Source organism: Crotalus tigris, unplaced genomic scaffold (genome assembly GCF_016545835.1).
Source record: "Crotalus tigris isolate CLP2741 ecotype Arizona unplaced genomic scaffold, ASM1654583v1 scf7180000024349.2157984, whole genome shotgun sequence".
In the NCBI taxonomy this organism is placed as follows: domain Eukaryota; kingdom Metazoa; phylum Chordata; class Lepidosauria; order Squamata; family Viperidae; genus Crotalus; species Crotalus tigris.
The window spans coordinates 367,261-388,722 of NW_024100518.1; the positions used below are offsets into that span (position 1 = coordinate 367,261).

At 34.6% G+C, this 21,462-nt stretch overlaps 1 protein-coding gene across 5 annotated transcripts in view; it reads right to left on the reverse strand.

Annotated features, from left to right (window-relative positions):
* Window positions 1-21,462, reverse strand: part of SMYD3 (SET and MYND domain containing 3) — a 326,831-nt gene that overhangs the window by 146,471 nt on the left and 158,898 nt on the right. The window contains exon 1 of one of the 5 annotated variants that reach the window (XM_039327017.1): window positions 18,597-18,669. The exons of the other annotated variants lie outside the window; for them this stretch is intronic. The gene's annotated coding sequence lies outside the window, so the exon portion shown is untranslated. Of the gene's footprint in view, window positions 1-18,596; window positions 18,670-21,462 lie in introns of those variants that run through there. 5 annotated transcript variants of the gene reach the window in all.

Sequence of the window (21,462 nt, forward strand, 5' to 3'; positions counted from 1 at the left end):
ATACACAGTATAATCTTTATTTTTTTAAAAAAATTCCTGCCACCATATAGCTGTCCATGGGCATAGAAATTTTACTTAGGAATTTTAAAAAACTGAATGGCTAAAGCCTACTGGTTGTTTGGAAATGTACCAAGAAAGTTAAGCTGGGGTGATGTCAACAATCCATTTCTGAACATCTTGAATCTTCTAGATCAGAGAAATTTGGAAGTCGATTTTTAAAGGAAGTCATTATATTTAGTCCTGAACAAAAAGTGGTTAGCCCTTTTGCTCCATGATTTTTGTTTGTCCTTTAATGCTCATAACCACAAGATGAATTAATGCTATGATCCATTTAACAATGGGTCAATTATTGATATGCATGAGAGTTGCTATTGAATTATTTATTAAAAAGGTATTAAAAATGGCAAAGCTATCACTGACTCTCATTATTTTTGTAGCTTGTTTACCTGCTACTCAGGGGACTGAAAGCTGTATCTGTGATTTTATGATTTCATAATTAGTATTCAGTTGGAGCAGGATACTAGAAAAACAACACAATTAAAAGACACAGATGAAAAATATTTTGTTGACCGTGCACATTTTTTAAATGTGCTGAAAATATTTTATCAGTTTTCATACACAAAGCTGCTCTAGCTGTTAATACTTAAATTAATCATTTTGAGAGGAAAAAACATGTATATATTAATTACGAGGTGAATATCCATAGCCATTAAAGAGAAAAAAGTGGAATTTTATCCTAAATCAACATCCGGGTTGAAACAAAAGATAAACTTCTATTTCATTCATTCAATCAATAATCCAATAACTCAAATGTCTCCATTGAACAAAACTGTAATGATGGTTTGTTGAAACAATAAAACCTAGAATTTGAGGTATGGTTTCTTTCAAATTATAATCGAGACCAACCATAATATGTTGGATTCTGCATAGTGAAATAAGGGGATATAGTTAACCAAAATGGAATCCAGCATGTCTGAACCTCTCCCTAAAGCTTCCATATCTATGCTAGAATAAGAAGCAGAATGCAAGCATAAAACAAGGGTTTACTGTGACATTGAAAACCAAAGGGTCTCACCATGTCTCTTTCAATACTGTATTTCTCCATTATTCTAGTAAACAGCACAAAAGGTAATCTTTATGTTTGCATTATAGATCAAGCATACTGGGATTTATCCAATAATGAACTGCAGTCTTATTTTACAAAGTATTAAAAATCACTCTATCTGCCAGCATTCAGCTGAAGTTATGGATGTACTTACTTTGATAAGTTGCAGGTAAAATCAATAATTAGTTGAAGTTAATAAAAAGACAACAAGATTCTTTAGTAACATTCATCCATCTGCTTCTTCCTGCTGATCTAGTCATTTGTATTCTGGAAGCATAAAGTGAAACTACCCTGTTTAAAAATGGAATTAGCAATTATCGAGCCAAGAAGACAATACAAGGATGCAATTACTGGAATGGATAGCAAAATATTCCTTTGGCCCTTAGGTCTGCAAATAAAATATATCAGCATCATGACATTCATGCACAAATCATTTTAAAATTTCCATTAATATTGTTTGAAATATTTCAGCCAATAACAATCTCTCATCTGCATCAAGGAGTATATCGTGCTGTACACTGAAAGGCTTTTATCAATTTGGGGGACTAATTTTTTCATGACTAAAAGAACCCACCCAAGAAAGCAGAACTCTTGAAACAGGCATTTTTTCAAAATGAACTTTTATTAGGGATTAGTGACAGTAGGGAAGTCAAGGCAAGATCTGGGGAAAATCCCGCTTAAACAGTATAGTTAAACTAGCACTTTTCCTCCTCCCACCAAAGTCATAGTGTCCATTTGAAATCCAGCCAATCCACAGGTGGCATGATGTTTGGGTAACTGGCACAGTTGGCATGCATCTCAAGATCTTCTCCAATTTTGTTTCTCCATAACTGTCTCCCTGATAGGGAGACACAGGCGGGAGAGGAAAAGTAGAAAGCGAAAGTTATCCCAAGGGAAAGCAAACCCCCCCCCCCAACAGAATGGCAGGCCCCAGACAAGAATAGATATGCAGGGAAAACAAGGATTTGGGGACCTGACATGTTTGGAACAAGAAATTCAAAATGGTAAATTACTGTGTTATGAAATCCTTGTGTTTCCCATTTACTATTTTAATCCTTTCTTCAATATTGTGATTACCCCATGGCACACATGTTCGATAGAATATTAAACCAGGGTAACCAGTAAAAAAAATGCAAAGAAAAAAATTGGGCCCAGAACAAAAAGCGCACAAATAATGCTATAATCTGTACTTGTCAATTGATATAAACTGATATTCAAGCCTCAAACAATAGTCTTGAAAGGTGTTTATTATATTACTTGTTTTCTTGTTTAGTAGTTTGGGGAATTGCACAATTATACTTTGATTAGCTAAAAATATGGATAGGAATGGAGCACAGCAGGTAATAATAAAAGAGAATACAATTACCATTTTCCTCCTCCTTATTGCACAACTAACTAAAACTTTTCATGGTACTTTATAAAGTTTGTGAATTCTTTTAAATGTTCAATATTTCTGCATAAATATAACTTAATTATGATCTGCTCTTCACACAATTCCTAAAATTAGATAGAGAATTGTCATGGATATTTTATGGCTTATTAATGATATTTTTATTATTTCAAATTTTTTATTACGGATATTTTAATATTATATGGCTATCATGGACTTTTTATTTGTGGATTTTTTGTACAAGCCACTGTGACACTATGTAGATTCATCGCTCTACAAATCCGACAAATGCATAATTTCATACATATTGTCTTTTACATTTGGGGTATTTAAAATGATTTCTTTCTGGTGCACAAAAAGAGGATGTGTAAATAACTTGGACATGTTCTATTTTTAACACAGTATGAAAAATGGACTTTAGAAATGAATCCGAAAAAAGCAATCATATTTACAATAGATGTTGCTACTGTAATACAATTGTAAGGAGAAACAGAGACTAATCTACATAAGTATTTCAGCCCATCATTGTGACATCTAATTTACCCATAAGGTTATGACAGTATTTCAATATTCTATTTCTCTTTATGCTCCTTTCCAAGTATTGTAACGTAACAAGCATATTTCCTTTGAGTGTCACAGGAGCAAAAGATAAATAAATAAAAGGGTAAATAAATCTCTCCATCCAGTGCAATTTAAGAGAGAAAACCATTTTTAAAAAGGTGCTATGGGGCTATATTCCTAATTCTTTTTTGGGAAAAGGTTGCTGTTAATTGTTTTTCTTATTGATTTTGTTGTTCTTGTTGTTAAAGCTATTTCCAACGTGAAGAAAGATGAAAAATTCTAAAATTAAAAATGAGAAGTGATTTTAGTTTAAAATCACTTTTGTCTGTTCAAAAGCAATTCGTGAACTCAGAAAAACACAGCAGCAGTAACCATAGTATTATCCAAGTGGTAAAATAACTTGACTTTGCAATATGCCTTCATCTCTCAAGAAACATTGCTCCCATTTGCAGATCACTTTTTGTTTCAGAACAGATTCTTGTTTGAATACTGATTTAGCTTATTAGTGAGTAGCTGACCCTTCTAAGGGCACCTAAACACTAGGCAGATATGTGCCTAGTTTCCACATTTTGGGTGACTGCTTTTCCAAAACCTTCTTCTGAAGAACCTTCTCAATTCTCTGGAATAGATTTTAGGAAAACAGAAAGCTATGGGAGAAAGAAAACTGTTCTCTTCTGCTTCTACTAACGAATTCCATCAGCTAGAGAGAAGCATTTAATTATCCATGATTAGGTTTAGTTCATAAAGTTTTATAAAGCTGCAAGTAAAGAAGAATGAACATGAACCATTTGGTTTCTACCTTCTCATTTTGTCCTTGGCTAGAGAAAACACCAAAGGCATACAATGTATCATATCTACATACTGATTTCAAAAGAATTAATGGATAAAAGACTCAGATGGGATCAAACATTAAGAGTTTGAAGCGTAAAGGGCATTACAGATTAATCAGGTTCTTAAGAGCATCACTTCAACCAAAAGCAAGATGTTTTCTGTTTACTCAGCTTTACTTTTAAGAAAGTTAATTGATTGACAATAAGATAAAATTAAAGCAATCTCATCAACTCTATAACTTTCATTTTAGATCCTAATTTATTTCCTGGTTTGATAAATCAGAAATTTGTTTTCAGTCTTTTACAGTATCTGCATGAACTGACAAAGATGCCAATATTTAACTGATAAAGAATGAATAACTACGGTAGGTGATCATAATGTGAATTTGTACTGAGGGAGAATTAAACTTGGCCCTTTGGTTCTAATCCACATCTTAAACTTAACTGTAACACACCAGTCCTCCACAATTCCTAAAAAAATGTAGAGTTGAATCATACTATTTTTCATGCTTATTCCCAGAATGATAGAAAGATGACTTTAGGGAAAGGATTGGACTATAGTGCACATATGCATATTGTTTTGTACACTGAATAACTTACCTTGTAAATCTATTTTTATTTCTCTTTTATCAATAAATGTATAAGGCAGAACTATACAGCTCTGATCATAAACTGTATAGAGAATCATGGAGATGATGTTGTTGAAACTATTCAGAAACAGCTACAAAATATGTTATCATGCAGGGTGGCCAAAACACAAATTGCTGTGGCCATCTCTGTTAATTTTTGAAATTATGTTTCACTATATAGATATGTAGCTTAAAAAGTTCAGAACTGAGCTTTTTTTTTAATTATTCAAGAAAACAGATTAACCAGCACTCAGAAAATGTAGAGAAATATATATCCTGTTATTACTATTTTTCACTGGGAATAGGATCCAAATAGCTATTGTGTAAAGTAACTTCTTTAAGAGGTTTGTAGAACTAAACAAGAACCTTATGCGTGTATCTTCCATTTCCATAAATCTGATTAGCAACAATTACTTTACAAACACCAGGCTTAAGTCTTGGCTTTTAAAAATGACTATGTAATGCAAACTGAGGGCTATAGTACCACTACATCCATCACCTTGAATTCAAGCTGAGAAATAGATATATGTGGTCATTTAGTTAATGGGACAAAGCAATGAGAGTTGTTTAACAACTAAAATACAACATAATAAATATTCTAAATGAGAGGAGCTTTTCCTGTTTGTTTGTTGCTCTAATTTAAATTAGCAATTGCATATTTAAAAGGCTTAATAAATGCAAGTTTAGCTTAAGGCTACAGTGTAAAGCAAATAATTTTTCACAAAGGGAGAGATAGTCTAAGACAAACAATTATTCACAAAGGGACAAGCATTGTGGCACCTAGCATATGGTTGCAGGAACAGAGCACACAAATTGGAGATAAATGTGCCAAATTATTAGATTATTTATAATCCATAGGAAAACATGGGATTTACTTTAGTTACAGATTTTGATATAGCCAGATTTTTACCCATTAATTCCACAGTGTATAGCAATCAAACTGCAAATGTGCAGTGCACTGTAAGTCAATATAGTTGTTTCTAATATTGACATTCTGATATGGTGAAACACAATATATTGCCCTCCCAGAACACTTTTTACCACTTCTTGCCTCAATTGGTCTGATGAGGCTTAACCATCTCTCAAAATTATAAGAATTGGACATAGCAATCATAATAAAATATGTGACACATTTTCTTTCTTGAAATGCCTTTTCTATTAAACCAGCTTTGGATATCCCCTGAATGTATTTTTGGTTTCCCCCTACCCCCATTATACACAATGCAGAATAAAAACTGCAACTGATGAAACAGAAATCCTTTTTCATTTCTGTAATTATCAGTTTTTCATTTAATATGGCACCGCTGAGTCATTGGGATAAGAAAAGCTCTATGAAATCAAGAAGTAATATGGTCTCTGCCATAAAATTAATATTTTTAGTCTAAAAAAATAAAGGTGTTGCTTATTGAATGGGATCCTTTCCTATAATCTAGGTTTGTTAAATTGGTGTTCTAATATAAGTAATAATGTGTGGGGGGAAAAGCAAGGTCTTTAATTCTGTTAATTCAGAAAAAAATACCTGTATGTTCTATGTACTTTTTCAAACTTCATAAACCTGAAATAAACAAGTATACATAAATAATTTATGCAAAGTTGGTTCAATGCCACCTAGATTACATTTTTAAGTTTCCAGACAAGTGGCTCTGTTGGTTTTTTTATATCAAAAGCAAGAAAATAAATTATGCATAAATAAAAAATTAGAGGATTTGTATGGATAAAAATACAAACTTGGAAATTTCAAAATGGCTACTATAGTTTACACAGGAAGAAAAAAGAGCAGATTGCTTTAACAAGAAGGAGGGGGGAAGAAAAACAAACAAACAAGTAATCTCTGTGGGCATTCTTCCTGTACCTGACTCACTTTTCCCTGCCCTGCAGAGTGGAGAGTGGAGAGGCAGGGATTACAAGAGAGTAAGCAGGCACACAACCGTGTCACTGCTTTCCTTTCAATATGTATTCCCTATTGTGTGTTTGCTTACTTTTTTGCAATCCTTTCTTCTCCAGTTAAAGTCATTAATAAAACCACACACTCTGCTAAACAGAAATTTCCTGAGGATGGGCTCCAGCTCAAGTCTAAAAGCTTGAAAGACTAAATCTCTAGTCCCAGTGACTGATCCAGATTAGATCCTGCAACATTATCCTGGTACACTTATATTCTACTTCATTCCTAAAAATCACTAATTCCTTTCTTGCCAATTATACCAGCGCTGTAGTAAGAATTCCAAAGGGCAAGGGAGTAGGGAAAAAGAAAACGCAGTCATTATCACGTGATTTTCGCACTTTGCCTCTGCTTCATTTAATCACAGAGCTGCCACCCTATCTGTACTAAATCCAGTAAAATCAAACTAATTCCAATAAGCACTAATGATGAAGTTAATGTTTCAATATTTTTGACCAGAATGAGAAGGCAAGAATTACTAGAGAATAGCTGTTACTTGGAAACATCAAAGGCAATTGAAAAAGCAGTTGATAAGAGGCAAAGTATATACAGATACTGATTACACATGCAGAAGCTTACAAGGACTCAAAGAAACTATTACTTCCACACAATCCTGGTGAAATGATAGATGGAAATCACTAAATTACTGAATGCTTCCTATGTGCTATTCTTCTAACTGAGCTAATGCAGTGTTGAAAAACTCTAGGATTCTGAGGGAACTCCAACATTTAATCGGGCAGGATCAACTTAAGATTAAATTGCCTTCATCATAATCATGGGACAGTCTCAATTTGGGAACATACAAATCATAGCCCAAGCCAAATTTCAAGACAGGATGGATATAACCTTTATATTGGAAGGATTAGGAGTAATTGAAAATTACCCTACTGTCATGAAATATGACCTCACATTATTTATCCCAGACATACCTGGAATCTGAAAGAGGTAGGATTTTTTTTTTAATGTTCTGGGAAAATTCTTAGGAGCCACCTTTGATGGGATGATGAAGCACAGCAGGCTTTCCAAATATTTTCTCTCAAGTACTTTATCTAGTGATGAGGAGACCAGGTTCTGGAATACTTTGGTGACTGACAGAGGCAAACAGACAAGTGATATAAGATTTATTTTAAGGCTAATCGTATGCATATTAGAACTTGTGTTGTGCATCCTGAGTGCATGCTATTGAACGCACATTTCATTGTATTTTGCAAGTACTGTACAGATACATAAGGTTCAGCTATATTATTACAAATACTTTAATTTTTTTTACTAGTTTATGATATCTCATCTGTAAAATAAACTCCTAGTTGGAAAAGTAATATACACATCTCTTAGCATATTGAGTAGTTATTTAAAAATCCTCTGCAAGAACATTGCTTTGCATCCAGCTTCAGAAGACCATTCTCTGAACACGAGAACTGAGCACTGTACCTCCTCTCATCCATGTGTGCAATTCTGCTGTCAAGCAGAAACCAGGGGTTTCAGAAATGGCAGCACATGAAGCAATTAGGCAAGCTGGATTCTGATTTTACCTCACTTTGCATATTGATGCAACAAACCAATGAAATGAAACAGCATGTGTTTAGCTTCTGATTCCCTTAGAAACGACGACAATCTGACCCATGTTTACTAAGTGAGTTTTTAATGAAATGCTACTGTACATCATCATGGCTCCAAAACATGCAGCTGCAAGTGATTAATTATACCCTGGAATACCTAATAACAGACACTTCTGTTTAAATTACATATGGTACCTATTAATTTATTGTCCTTAATTATTAAAGTAGGAATGCTACATTGCACCTCTATCCCAAAGTCTGCTTCTACAATTTGCATATATTTCATCCCTGTCTTTCTTCTTGATTATATGGCTACTACTAATGAAAAGAATGTATCATAGCTTAATTAGTTAATTCTGATTTGTAATTGCATATCCCATTTAATTGGCATTTTTCATGGCACCAACCTTAATCATATGTTTTGCATAACTAACAACTTTTGAAAAAGGAAACATTTAGGAGAAAGAAATGGATAGCTGGTTTTTATAGAAAATCTCTCTGTTACAACTTCTTATGGTAACAGACATACCAGAATCATATCCAAGGCATAATTTCTTGGCCTTGAAAATTAAATGGATGTTTGGAACAGATTAACAAAAACTTGTTTGTATGAAGATATTTGTCAAGGAAAACAATCATATAGAAGGTTCTTAACTTAGAGTAATAGATCAGTTAATTGAATTGAATTGAATGCTTTATTTGGCCAAATGTGATTAGACACATAAGGAATTTGTCTGTGGTGGAAAAACTCTCAGTGTACATGTAAATCAACATAATAATGATAATCATCATAATAATACCAATAGAGGGGGGAATGAGATATATAATAAGGATAAATAATATACAGCCCTACTACATGGGTAAATACACATAGATATTAGTCAGCACTATGAGAATTAGGTGTTCAGTACAGTGATGGCAAAGGGGGAAAACTGCCCCTGTCTCTAGTTGTTTTGCAATGGCCTATAGCACCATCCCAAGGGAAAGAGCTGAAACAGTTTATATCCAGAATGTGAGAGATCTGCAGTTATCTTTTCAGCATTCCTTCAGATCCACACAATATAAAGGTCTTCTATGGAAAGCAGGCTGGTTGCAATTTATATTAGTGAGAAAAAAAATCATTAAAATTCAATTAAAAACACAGGTGTACAACAACATTTTATAGTTAACAGTTGTATGGCTTAGTGTTCCTAGTTTCTAATTATTCAATTAAGAGTATTGTAAAGGAATGAAGACATAATACTGATGAAGGGATGTTTGAGCCATTATGAAATGGAAAAATAACTCAGTCCTAGGAAATTATTGAAAGAAACTCCAAATAACTCTGTTTTGATTCTGGCTGGAAAGAAACTCTGATAGGCTTTCAAAATTTTGTATTCTTTTCCTCTACTAAAATGTTTAGTTCTCTCTACTGTCCAGTTTTTAAAATAATGAAATTATTTACATTAGTTATGTCTTGCAAAAATCAAAACAGGATCCATTGCAAAATGTTCAATATTCAAAATAAACCAGGATGTTTTATTTATAACTTTCTAACATCAAAATCTTAGCTTTTTTACTATTTATTTCAGATTCTTTAAATTCTTTAGTTCAGGATTAAAGGCAAACTCACCTGGCATTTTCAAACTAATAGCTAAAAAGTAGTTAATGAGCAATTTCCAAAAGTGGTTAGCAACTGAGGTTAGCAAACTTAAGTATCCATTAAAAGGTGAGACTGCAGATGAGAACAAGATGGCTATTCTTGCCATCTTCCAACACTCTGACATGGCCCAGGACTCTTAAGAAACTATTCCAGCTAAACCAGTGAAATATCAGCCTCAGAAGACACCAAGCTAGGAATCACCTGAGGCTGATCAAACCTTGGTACCATCAGATCAGGTAGACTAGAGCACTCAGATGCTTATGTATAGCCTCTAAGTCATTAGACTCCTTGCTGATCAAGGAGTAACTTTCTTTATTAAAGATAGCTGACTGCAACCTGATTTAAGAGGCAGCCCTGACCCATATTTTCTGTTGGAAACAGTAACCTGATTTCTTGCTGTGGTATATTGTTCCAGTGATTCTGCTCATGATTCTCTGATCTCTGGATTAGCTTATAAACCTGACCTGGCTATCTAAACCTAGGACTGTATTTGATTTCTCTTCTGCAGATCCCAACTGAAAATGAAATTACTCAGGCAAACTTTCTTTCCCAGAGAGTCTGTTTTGATTTAGTTGTCTGCTATTATCTACTCAGTCTTGAGTAAATGGCTATTTTCCCCTAGCAACTGAGAGGGTTTGAAACCCGGACAAGACATGCTCAAACTTGCAGGACACCATTGTCCTGCAGTCTTGGCATGAGGAACAGCTATCTGGAGTACATATGGCCAATTTCCTATCTTTTCCTAGTCTAGAAAGGCTCCAAAGACCTGGTCTAGTCACCAGCTCTTTGTTCTTCACCACTGTCATTGACTCTTTCACAAAGAAATCATTAGTCTGCTATTCCTGTCCTGGAAGCCTCACCAAACATTACTGTTGAATAAATTCAGTGTACAAAAATCTCTGATTTAAAGATGCAATCTTTAAGTTTTATGACTTAAAACAGGGGTCCCCAACCCCCGGTCCATAGACCGGTACCGGGCTATGGCATGCCAGCAACCGGTCTGCACAAATAAGTAAAGCCCCATCTGTGGGATGCAGGCAGCATACAAAGCCACACACTCTCCAATCTATGGAAAAACCTTTCTCCACGGAACTGGTCCCTGGTGCCCAAAATGTTGGGGACCTCTGACTTAAAACACTGGTTGCTTTTGATTTCTTGATTTTTCTGTATTCCCTCTTTTTGTAATCACTCACTTAATAAAAAGTTCTGGAGAAGTCAATATTTGCTTTCTCAACCAATCAATCCTTTAGAAAAACAAACAAAGAGTTGGTTTAAAAGTTTAAAAAGTAGAATATTCAGATAATTTTACTATGTTAAAAATGATACAAGTAGAATGATTGAAAGTTAATTGTAATTCTTCAGATTCAATAGATGGCAAATAAATACCAGAGAATCAGCACCATGACCAACCATCTCAAGAAACTAAGAATCAAATGAGTTTATATATTGGACAAGAAAGCCAAGGCTCCAAACTCTTTAAAATATAAAATAAGCACTACCTTTTAGACTGGTAACGACATCAATCTATTACAATCATAGACCAGAACTGAGAGCAAGTAAATAGGAAAAAAATAAAATTGTCAATATATCATTACCAATAACCAGGCCGCCTTGTACTAAATACGAAAGCAATTCGGAAATAAACCTCTATTTGATTATTAATAACAGATGCTCATGGATACAGAACTTTTATTATACACATTAGAAGACTACAACATTACATTACTTTTCGACACAATCGCCATTCAAATTGAGGACTTGTTGTAACATCTTACAAAGTTTGAAATTCCTTAGTAGTAGTTGCTCGGCGCCAAATCTGGGCTATGGGGGGGGGTGATCAAAAACATCCCAACGGAACTGCTTCAAAAGTTCTTGGGTGCATCTAGCATCTAGTGGTAAGCGAGTGTTATTATGAACCAACACCATACAGAAAGTGGTGCCATAGAAAATCCCGCCAAATGTGAAGATGCCAAAGGAGTACTGCTAGTGAAGTTCATGGAACATGGTTTGACCATCAGTTCCGAAGTCTACTGTGAAATGTTACAAAAAGTCAGACGAGCCATCCATAACAAGCGTTGAGGCATGTTGACTTCCGTTGTAGTGTTGGTTCATGATAATGCTCATCTGCACACCGCTAGATGCACCCAAGAACTTTTGCAGCAATTCCATTGGGATGTTTTTGATCAACTCCCCCATACCTCAGATTTGGCACCGAGCAACTACTACTAAGGAATTTCAAACCTTGTAAGACTTTATGACAAGTGCCTCAATTTGAATGGTGATTATGTCAAAAAGTAATGTAATGTTGTAGTTTTCTAATGTGTATAATAAAAAGTTCTATATCTGCAAGTGTCTGTTATTGATAACCAAATAGAGGTTTATTTCTGAATTGCCCTCATATTTATGCCAATACAATAGCTCCTTATTGTCACATAATACCTCCATTCCTATGAAATGAAGATAGTTGAACTGGACTTGCCTAGGCAGCCAAAAAATGATAGGACATGATAGATTCTTCTCAATCAACAGATCACAACTTCCTTGCTGTCAAGGAAAAGTAAAGTCTTGGGAAAGGAGGATATGGGAGAACCAATCCTTGAGTGATAAAATCTTATATGGAAGATACTAATCCAGGAGCCAGAGAGTTTCTGTATGCAGGTGACTAGTCATTAGAAACACAGATGGGCTGGTTGATACATGCGTAAAATTAATAGAGACTCACTAGTTAAACTGCTAGATAATCCTGAGGAGGAAGCCAGGTTGAGTTGAGAAGAAGGTTAGCATAAATCACACTGGGAAATATAGTCAAGCAATCCTAGAAGCTAAATTTAGGTATTAGATTGAATTCCAGATCTTCCAAGATAAATTTCTCAAAAAATGATACTTGACTGATTCAGGTTAAAAGAAAAAGCTCACAAATCTTAGTGCATGAATTCATACCAGAAAAAGGGATTTAGTTTTGTTAAGCACTGGAAATGTTTTGGGACAAGCCAAGTCTGTATAATAAAAACTTTTTATAATGCCAGCATTTGTAATGCAATTATCCCAATTTATGATGCGTCTGGACTACAGTGTATGTCACACTCGGAAAGGGATTAACAGAGCTGGAACAAGTGCAGATGTGGGCTTCCAGAATTTGGGGGAAAATGAATGTGACATGTTCAAGGCATATAAAATCATGCATTTATTGGAAGGAGAAGTTTTCCTCCTCTCAAATACTAAGAGCATCCTATGAAATTAAATGGAAGGAGATTTAGAACACACAAAAGCAAGTACTTCAAAGAACATAAAATCTGTGGACTTCATTAGGGCAAGTGTTGAGGAAATGGCCATTAACTTGATGGCTTTAAAGGGGGTTTGGATAAAATCATGAAGCTGATTCTATCAAGAGCTATTAATAGTAAAGACTGTTACTTGGGCGTTGGGCCAGCATGCCATCCAATGAAGATTATTGGAAAGACATTTAGAATACAGAAAAGACTCCTTCTTCACACAGCATATAATTAACATTTGGAATAATGTAAATATAACACACAATCATGATAGTCAGTTTAGGATAGGTCTGTTATGGGCTATTAATCTTGAAGACTGAATGCTAGCTTCTCTTAGAAACAAAATGCTGGACTGAAATGGACTTTGGACTGATCCAGAAAGGTTGTTCTTATATCCTAATGGATACAAATTGCCACAGGAAAAAAGTGCTTGAGTAGCATTAGAAGCAAAAAGAATGGAAATGCCCTGTAATAGCTTTCTATACATTACAGAGTAGGGTGTGACATTTTATAGTTTCTTATCATTTCTTGATGATTAGAGGTGCAGTGAGTCAGTGGCTTAAGGAAGCTGGAGAAGGTTTGTACTCTGGCAGTACAAGTCCTAGCTCCGCATGACGGAGAGAGCTCTCTTCACTTGCCTCAGCTTCTGCCAACCTAGCAGTTCAAAACCATGTTACAGGCAAATAGATAAATAGGTACCACTTCAGTGGGGGGGGGGAAACAGTGCTTTGAGCAGCAGCATGACTTCAACTGGTGCCGACCTGCCTGAATGCGATGCCCAAATGTAAGATGAGATTGGGGGTGGGAAAAGCCCCAGAAATCCCTGCAGAACACTATCAAGCCTTTTGAGTGTATAGCTAGTTTGCCCCTTGTGGTGCACTCTGGATAAGTACGGGAGCATTTACTGAACGAACTAGGAATCATTGGCAGCCAAACAACTTCTTTGTATCAGCACTGTAGTCTCCTGGCTGGTGTAGTATCACCAAACACTAACTAACTTAACAAATACATTTATTGATAAAATAGCTAATAAACCATGCTAAATAATAGACCAGTATTTATTTACTTCAACACAAAAAGTCCCAGAGCAGCTTACTTAAGATAAAGCAGTATTTGGTTGAAGCAACATAAATCAAGAATTGGTTCTTACTACAGCCCAATTTAATGCAGCTATAATGCTTTAATAAGAATAATATAGCCATATAGCCAGTAATATAGTAACACAGTGTTTCCCAAACTTGACAATTTTAAGGCATGAGGACTTCAACTCCCAGAATTCCACAGCCAGCCAGCTGGCTGTGGAATTCTGGGAGTTGAAGTCCACATGCCTTAAAATTGTCAAGTTTGGGAAACACTGTAGTAACATATTGTTGGCCTTCTTGTGACAACTGGAACAGAGAAGGAGCCCCATCACTGTTGCCCTCAGCCAAGCCAATGGAATTCTCTTCTTATTCTCTCTTATTCTCTCCCCTTCCATCTCAGGTAGACAAAATGGGGACTGGCTGAGAGGTGGAGAATATTTTGCATGAGGAAGAGGCAATGCCTTGATGAAGCAGCTTCTTGGGCAGGAGGTTGGCTTCCTTATCTTTCTGTGCCCCTTGTGTAGCCAGAGAGAAATAAAGGCCTGAGATTTTGGTAGGTCATGTATCTTACAGGCATTTCTAGCCAAGTAAGTAAAAGAAATACTAAGCATGTGTAGGTTGGAAAGGGAACCCTAGCACTGTGATTTTATGAATCCCACTACTGCATTATCATTTCAGTTAATGCAGCAAGGAAAGGGTTACCAAATATATGAAGTGTGTAAAATCTATTAAAAGAGTGAAGAAAGCAGCGATGAGCTGGTTTTCTTATTATTAATTTAATACTTTTATAATCTGCCTGATTTACTGAGGTAAGGCATGATTTAGCATGCTGTGATCCTAGGTATGAAATCATTCAGCTTGAGGTTTTTGCTGTTCTGACAAAACACATCCTAAATGTATGATACAGGATGATGGTGATGAACTGAACTTTATGTGCCCATCTACCAAAAAAAAAAAAAAAAAAGAAAAAAGAAAAACCAGAAAGGCACAAAGGACAAAGGCATCACTATCATTTCAAAACAATCAAGCAAAAATGCAGGGTGAAATCACTCACCTTCAAATAAAATTGGACGGTGTGTGTCTAAAGACATCATTAGGAATATATTATAAACAGGATAAAACGAAAAAAAACCCCTATGTACGTAATGCGACCAAAGGAAATTCAACTTGACAACAATAAGCTAAACTTCTTCATGCCTGATTAGAAAAGACCTTCAGACTGTCAAAATTCTAAATTTTACTGAGCCAAAAAACTGTTTGAGTTCATTAGGATACTGATATCAAATGAGATTATGCTGCACTAACACATGGTGAATGAAGGTTAATATAAATGAAGAATGAGGATCATGTTTCATGTAGTTCTATATCTAAGAACATGAGTAATGATCTAATATAGCTGTTATAGGGCTGCATGATTTCATTTTGCAGTTCATAAACCAAATATTCACACTATACTCATGCCTATGGTTCCTATAGCACATTAATAAATACTGTTGTTAACCAACTATATGCTGAAGAAGTATAACACAAACTTCAGAATGGAATTATAGGGTTGTCATTGCCTTGTTGATGGATATCTTAGTTTGGAGTTTAATGCTGGAAATGTGATCCTATTGTTTCTTCTTCTCAACAGTAGCTTTTGTTCTTTGCAATGATAAACTTCCACATTATTTTGCAAATAGAAGGCATTGTTTTGCAATGATTTCAATCTTCTTTGTCATATACGTAGATTTCAAATGAGAGTTTACCGAATGGGCTCTTTGAAATAGGAAATATTTTTCAGAATTTCTCTTTCCAGTGCTTTCCAGTATCTCCATGAAACAGCTGGAGAACATCTTCAGGAGAAATCTACCCTGTGTGGAGTTTCCCTCTAAACTGAGGCAACAACCAGAAGCTTTGACAGTGTAATGGGGGCACATAAATGTACACACACTGGGCCCAAACATTCCTTTTACACCCTCCCATAACTCCTGAGAACAGACAACTAGGTAGTGATGCCACCAATAACTTTATTCAAAAAAAGCCTTCTCTGCCAATGGTTTACTAGAGGAAGACAAATAACAAATATCCAGAGTTGGTTTTGAAAGACTAAGCTTTCTTTTCTCCATAGCTTGCAACAAGCCATGGAGGAGAGATACTTTAATTCCTCTTGTGAAAAGGCAAAATGGATGACCTGAACATGGTGGGCAAACACATGGGTAATCTTCAAGCCCAATTATTGCAATGTATGTATAACTTTCTTTACATCTAGTCCAGAAATTGTACTTGACTAAGAATTTGACAGCCAGGCTAGTCTTTGGAAACACTTCACAGAAATCAAATTACTCTTGTGTAGAAAACTGTACAGAAACTGCAAACAGTCCTTTAGGTGGAATATGAAGTGTTGGTCTACAGAACATATGCCACAGGCTCATCTGGGAGCAGTTTAGCACTGAACTCTTTCTATGGCTGTCTAGGGTTTGGATTTGAAAGGATCTGTTGTTCGTTTATTCAAAAAGGTTTTAAAAAACATACCATTGTGAAATTTAAAATTTACGTTTAAATTTTTAATTTAATACTTTGGTTTAATTTTAAATTGCTGCAGGATTCTAATAATTAATAGAGTAACACTTACTTCTATAAAACACCAATATTAAACTATCAATTGTTTATAACCATACATCCATACATTGCATAAAACAAAATCCAAACAAATTACAGGACAACATTAAACACTGGCTACAGAAATCTGGCAAGCAACAAAAGGGTCTATGATAAAGCAAAGAAATATTGGAGTAGGATTCATAGTCTAATACAGAAGATTCTTAAACTGAATATAAAATAAAACCAGAAACTTTTCTTTTGAGTTTAATGGAAAAAGACTTGGAAAATGGCAGCAAGATTACTTTATGTACAAAAATGGAAGGACACCTCAATCCCCACAATGGACAAATGGCTGCAAAAGTTGATGGAGTTAGCAGAGATGGCTAAATTGACTGCTTTGATAAAAGAAAAAAACATAACTACTTTTGTTTCTACTTGGAAACCATTCTGGTCTTTGATTTTGGGTTTTACCAATTAGATAGACCTGTTTATCCAGAAATGGCTAGTTTATACTATTATGTAAAAGTAAAAGGTTGAGATTTGATGTTACTATCTCATTTAACTGCACCAAAGGGAGTCGGAAGTCAATGTCTTTTATTTCTTTTTCCCTTCTTTTCTACTTTCTTCCCTTCCCTTTTCCCTCCCTTATTTTTCCTACTATTTGTTTTTGTATTTTATACTATAAACTAATAAACAGAATCACAGCAAGGATCTGTAAAGGTTTTATCCATACTGTACCAGCAAATCTAGAGAATAACAGTGGCCAATACATTGGGAGAAGTTAACTTACATACCAATACCAACATTAATTTCATATACTAGCAAAATAATGCTAAAGACCATTCGATGCAGATTAGAGCCCTACATGAAAAGGGAAATGCCAGATATTCAAGCTGGCTTTAAGAAAGGCTAGGAACATGAGACATTATTACTAATGCCTGCTGGATAACTGAGAAAATGCCAATTTGTATTTCATATTTTGCTTTCTATGGTTATAATATATATAATTTGTAGCATTAATTTTATTGTGGGCAGACACATTAATTTCTTAAATAAATAAACAGCCAGGGAATACCAAAAATTCTGATTACAGAAATTGTGTCAATTTTATGTATCATGTCAAGCTGGGAAATGTGCTTAGAAAAATAGGAATTTCAGAACATTTCATTGCATTCATGCAAAACCTATTCACAGATCAGTAAACTAAAAATGAGGCAAAAAAAGAGAGGCAAAAATGACCAAGCCCCAATTATCCTGCTTTGGACAGATGCAAAGATACAGTTCTCTAGAAAATGCTCTAATGCTGGGAAAGGAGAAGAGAAAGAGAAGAGAATGACCAGCAGCAAGGTCAAAGATCTGAAAGTCAAACCTTACTCAAAGGTGTGTGTGTGGGGGGGGGAATCATGTACAAAATAGCATTTTGATCTTACCTTACTTTAGATAATGGCATAATTTCAGCAGGATCCACAGCAAAACACAACAAAACCAAAATGATAAGCTGTGTGTGATGTCATAAACAAACAAATAACTCTATGGCAGGGATGTCATACTTGCAATGTCACATGACGTATTGCGACGTATTGTGACTTTTTTTCCATTGCCGGCAATGGAATGGGTGTGGTTTTGGCATGATGCATCCAGCCAGCAGTTTGATATCTCTGCTCTATGGTCTGCGAAATTTTAACAAATTCTTTTTCTGACTTGCCTTTTATTACACAAAATGAAAGTTATCTTATTGATTCTGTTGACATAGATGCTTGCAATAAGCATTCTGTATTAGTTAGGAATGCTTCAACTGCTTCTTAGGTTCTGTTTAATGAATTACTGAAAATTAAGAAAAACACTGTTTTGAAAAAATCTACACTAATTACCAGTCTCTAGAGATATTAGACAGGACAGTAATTGGAATTGGAATTATTAAATAATTGATGAAAAATACAATTTTACTCTCATCACATGCAGAAAAATAGTTAAGGTTTCGATTTGATTGAACGGGATACTTACAAAGGATGCTGACCTCTATTCTAATATCACCATAATCAACAAGTGTTAAATTCCACCAATTTAAGTCCACAGTATTTTCCGTTACAAACGCATGATGGATTAAATGAAGAACCTTAAATGAAAGGAAATAAAAATAACATGTAAAAGGTATTCTCAGACTTTCTGTCACCTACTAACAAAGAATAGTTTGTCTCCCCTTTGCAACTGCATCACAAAATAGCCTATGCACAATAAACACAAAATGCTAACCTTGAAAAGTTAAATTTCCTCTAGAAATATAAAAACAAAAGAAGGCTCAAAGAGGTTCTTTAATTAAATACTGTGTGTTTGTGTATATGTGTAGAAAGAAGGGAGGGATAATAAAATAAAAGAGAGATCATATAGTGCAACCTAAAAAATGCAGTCTGTGTCATGAAAATCAAATACATTTGAAAGTGTTGGTATTCTGTCAACATTTGAGGGCACACCACCAGATGTTGCTACCAACAGATCTCATTAAAATTAATGGCACTTGCACAGGAGCAATACTCAATGGAGTTTTCCTTCCATCAATTCATTATTGCTATTGTTATGATACATATCACTCCTCAGGGCATTCTCAATGAATTCCCCATTTTAAAGAAAACAGAGTCTATAAGAATTAATCTATTGTTTTCCAACTAGGTCAGAAAAGGAACCAAAAAACTTAATGAGGGATGAAAAAGCTAAAAGCTAAATAAAATTACATAGAATTAGACATGATTCATAGCTTTGCTCAGGCTCAGGCTATGTAAGAAATGGAAGCAAGATAAAATCTAAAGACTACACAAACACTCCTGAGAGGATTAAGTCTCATGCCCCATTAAAACTTCAGAGGAACACCATTTTAAGATGAGAATGGTAAAACTAGTCTGACACATTAGAACAAAAACAGTCTGATGGTTATTTTACAAGGGTATCTATGAGGCACCGGTTTACACAATGTCCTATTCATAGAACAAAGATAAATAATTAAGCAGCATGTGTACATACGAAGTGGCTCTGAGTGACTATTTGTTTTAACAAACTTGAGACTTAGTTCTACATGACAATATTTCCCTTGTTTTAACAACTTTGTTGGGTTTGTGTTTTGCTTGTGTCTTTTAGTTTATATAGGCAAGTTAGGAGATTTTTGTCTATTAAAAAGCTTCAGAAAATGTTGCCATCAGATCTATCTTGGGTTTGGTTTAAAGAGGTCAAACTCAGTTCTGAATTCTAAAGAGGCTGAAATCATGGTGCAACTTCCACCTGGAAAAACAACACCTAGAAATCATGGCTATCAAACTAAGGAAGCCAAATACACACAATAGGTATATAGTACTCATAACATTACAACTCCCTTGATCATTGTTAAAGTACTGAAAATTGGGCATGTAGGCCTTTCAGCTTCAACTAATATGCATTCTGCATTAATTAATCAAAAGAAAAAAGAAAAACTGCTCCTAACTTAGAATTTGAAATCAGAGTTGAAGTACATATTGTTAAATAAGTAAAAAAAATCTGTCTCAACTAATCGATAGGCAAGGTTGGACTATCAGAACTTCACTGATTAAGTAAAAACATTCACAAGTTGCTCACTTTATATGAGATGTCATTAAACCATGTAGTCTGTCAGCACAGTAACCATACTTCATCAGAAACGGAAATTATCATTATTAGCTTTGGGAGAGGTAAAGCTTTAAACCATCTTAGAACCATGTTTTCATAACTTGATTTGTTCTGAAATAAATAACCTTATACTTCCAGTTCATACAAAACAGGAAACAATTATTAATTTGATGTTTTTTGTACCGGATGTTTTATAGTGTTTTAAAACCTTCATAAAAGGGCAACTTCAGCAATCAGAATTCTCATGCATATTTCTGCTTATTATTTTGAGAAAAAAAATATCTGAATCAGGCTGGTATTTACACAAATTAATATTTATATCAATTTGCTAATATTAATACATATTAATGCATAATAATTATTAATATTTCAGTTCATCAGTTGAACCTCCCTTCCTTGAAATACATTTCTTAAAACACATGCCTGATTAAACTTAGTAGGAGTTCTAAATAAACATATATATTAATTCTCGATTAATTTCACAAAGCTAGCAATAAAATCAGTGCTTTCAGTTTTTCTATAAATATTCACCCACTATGGTTAAAAAACTGCTAGGGCAAACATCGCAAACTAAAAGGACTATAAATATGAATGCCTCTTATTTAGAAAACAAATTTGGAAATCCCCACATTTACCAATTTAAGAAAATTGAAAATTCACTATATAGCAAGACAAAAAAGCAAATTTGTTTTCATCTGGTAATTTGTTACAAGAAAATATCCCTATTATAGATGTCATTCAAAACCTGTATTGCAGATGATCATGAGATATGATCAGTTCAAAAGATCTGAAATTTAAATTTCCTAAAATACATTTGGTAAGATGTACTTACCAAAACCTAGAGCCCTGTATTCACAGAAGAATAATCTTGTACTCACCTGCAAAGAAAGAATCAAATATTAGATACATGTCAGTTCATGATGAACAGTTCAAAAAAAACTCACTGCAGAATAAAGTCTTCATTGAAGTTTATGAACCATAATCTACTACACAAGTCCAGTGAAAACTGATATTCTTTTTACTTCTTATTTCAGGCTGAGAGAGCTGGACTGGCCCTAAAACACCCAGATGACTCAGATGCTTAAGAAAGAATTAGAAACTGGGTCTCCCTATTCCTGGTCCAGAACATTAGTTACTATACCATACTGGCTCTTATTCATTCTCTATTATTCCTCCAATTGGAAACATTTCCATATTTTAGAAAGAATAGCTTTAAATTATTGACCACAATCTATACATC